Here is a 2,991-nt window from a genome sequence, read left to right on the forward strand (position 1 = left end):
TGTGAGCAAACCGGTTTCACGCATGCTTCACACGTGTCCCATTCAGTGCCTGATGCTTAGGCCCTCTGTGGAAGCCCCCCCACCCCCGCCCCTTCCCCACTGCCCCGCACCCCTGCCAGCTGTCACTCTCATGACTCACCCTCCCATTTTAACATGCAAAGCAGGAAGTCTGCCTAGAGTTCCTGGTGGGGCTGGGGGCGGGGGGCGGGAATCCAGTAGCCTCAGTAGTTAGCAAGGACAATTTCTGTAAGGGAAATTTGACAGTCAAAACCATTCTCCGTTCCCTCATTAAAAATCTCAGCAAAAGTGAGTGGCTAAGAACTTACGTTCAGCACGTGTTTGTGGAAAACCCCTGCTTCTGGCTAAGATCGGTCCATCTCTGTGCCTTTGGAAACAAGTAGAATTCATCCAGCAAGACTTCTACCTTTTGAGCAAGTCAACAGGGCAAAGGAATTAAAAGTCAAAAAGGTAAAATGTGGCTTTCCTTTTGTGCCAAAAATAGGGCTAACAATTCCGGAGTCCACAGCATTTAGCACCTCCACCTTGTGACATAGCTGCAAACAGGTGCATTTACAGTGGAGAGGCTGGGGGCGCCTGGGGACTGGCTAAGGAAGGAAGCTTGTCCGACACGGTGATGACATCACACTGTGAAGGCGAAGGGACAACAACAAAGGTGACCCAGGCCCCAGAAGTCGTGCAGCGGCAAAATTCAGGACTCGTTCGCTCATGCTCCTGACTTTCCAGGAGCCCATGCCCACGCTCGCTCCCGGCAGGCTTCTGTCCTCGCTGCTCTGCTGGAACGCTTCTGTCCAGGGTTGTCACCGTGGCAGAATCCAGCGGATGGTCCTCTGTCCCCACCATACTGTACCTTTCAACAGCATGTGACGTCACCGATCCCCGGAACGTTCCCCGGAACGTTCCTCTCTCGGCTTCCGGGACACCACGTGCTTGGCTTCCCACCTCCCACCATCCCCAGGGCCGGCTCCTTAATGCCCTTCCCGACGTGCAAGGCTGGTTCTGGCTTGGGAAGTCTCTATTTCCCATCCAGATTTTCTGGTTCCCCGGGGTTACCTGGCGAAGTCTCTGACACCTTCTTTTTGCTGCTGACTTGCCAGTATGTTATCGCCAGCCCGAAGGTCTTCGGAGTCCACGACCCCCATCCGTCTTCACCGGCTTGTCTTGTAGGCCCCTCAGTAGAAACTGTCCATATTCAACCTCTGGATTCCCTCCCCCAAAGCCCATCGAGTCTTCCCAGTTCAGTGAGTGCAGATGCGCGTCTCCCCAACTGTGCTCACACCCCGACATCCAACCCCTTTCCTATCTCTGCGGCCACCAACCTGGCTCAAGCGCCATCATGCCCCACGCCGTCCTTGGGTGGTCTCTCTGCTTCTTCTCTGATCCCTCTGTGGCAGCCAGGAGCAGCCTTTGAAAAGGGTAATTCGGGGAATGTTACTCCTTGCCTTGAAACCCCTCAGTGGTCTCCTCCTGAACCCAGAGTCACTTCCAGATTCCTTTCTGGTAACCTGAGCCGCCTTCTGTAACTGTTTCCAATGCGACACTTGCCCTCACTTACGATGCTCTGGCCTCCCTTTCTTTCAGATCCTAGGATACACCCCATGCTTTCTCACTTTTGCACTCACGAGTCTGCTTTGGGCACTCTTTCCCCAAACCCTGCAAGGGCAGTTCCCCTTCCTCATTCTTCATGTCATGACCGTAAGTGTCACCTTCTCAAAGGGACCTACTTTGACCCAACACTTAAACCAGGCCCTGTGGTCCCCTCCCCAATACACTCTCAGTTCTTCTCCGAGCGCCCATCACAATCTGAACTCATTCGATTGCTTTTTTGTGGAGGGTCTGTCCCTCTCTCTGTGTTACAAGGTGAGCCTGTTCCAGGCAAGGGTCTAGTCTGCTGCTCTCGTTGCTGTGATCCTACTGCACAGAGCCATGCCTGGTGCGCAGCTGGTGGCTAATTGTGGACTCACCCCTAACGGGTCCCTAGAGTCCTCTATGGAGACATAAGTTAGGAACGAAACAGCATCGTACAGGAGTGTAGCACACAGTACTTCCTAGTACAACCCGCAGCTGCTATGACCCCATCAGTGAGGATTTCTAGAACTTCTGAGGGATCTCATGAACCAGCGATATGCCTGTGACACAGCCTCACACACATTCTCCTCTAAAACAGAGCGGCTGGCTCTACCAGACTTGGAGTCCTTGACAGATCTGGGGTGACCAACATCGAAAAGAGCAACCAGATTTAATTTGGGATTAGCCATAAAACCAGAACAAAACTCTAGGGAGTGGTATCAGGCCCTGCTACGACAAAGAGCAATAGTAGGATAGGAATCAAAGCCATTCGTACTGACGCTTGGACGCAGAACGGGCAGGGCCGAGAATGACCTACCGACGTGTTTGGTCAGAAGTTCACGGCCGAAGGTGAACAAGAAGAAACATCCACAGCGTGAGGTTGGAAGCTCAGCTCCAGCTTCCATTCTGCTTGGTGTGTGACACTGATCACGTCCCCCGTGTGCCTAGATTTCCCCGTTGTAAAACGGGGACAGCGGCAGCATTTGGCTCCAAGGGTTGTATCGTAAAGTGGGTCATCTGGGTAAAATGCTAAGAATAGTGTCTGGCGTGTGGCAACATCGGATGCATTTTAGTTTTTCCTTTTTCCAAGGAATCGAAGAAATGAGAGGCAAAAATATTTACCAAATGCTAAATATACTCGACAACAAACAGCCTTTCTGAGTTTAGATCTAGAATGGGGGTGTGTCACCGGGGTGGGGGGGAGCGCTGCAGGGAGAGGCCGGAGGTGCTCTGAGGGCAGAGACACCCCTGGGGTTTCAGCGCTACCCTGCTCACGCCTCCTCGCCCCTTGTCAGTGGGGAGACACCTGCTCCCTGGCTGTCCCTAAGACAAGCTTAACGTACAGGAGTTCTGGACAGAAGAGAAGATTGTCTCATTCCAAGGCAGCCATGGTCTTCTGTTCCA

General features: G+C 53.0%; 1 long non-coding RNA gene across 1 annotated transcript; it reads right to left on the reverse strand.

The window, feature by feature from the left end:
* Positions 1-205: 205 nt before the first annotated feature.
* Positions 206-1,608, reverse strand: LOC132006498 (uncharacterized). The gene is made up of 3 exons (XR_009401116.1): positions 1,338-1,608; positions 327-424; positions 206-244 (listed from the first exon to the last, which is right to left on the reverse strand). It is a non-coding gene; the product is annotated as an uncharacterized LOC132006498 (long non-coding RNA).
* Between the last annotated feature and the right edge of the window lie 1,383 nt (positions 1,609-2,991).

The sequence above is a fragment of the Mustela nigripes genome, chromosome 18 (genome assembly GCF_022355385.1).
Source record: "Mustela nigripes isolate SB6536 chromosome 18, MUSNIG.SB6536, whole genome shotgun sequence".
In the NCBI taxonomy this organism is placed as follows: domain Eukaryota; kingdom Metazoa; phylum Chordata; class Mammalia; order Carnivora; family Mustelidae; genus Mustela; species Mustela nigripes.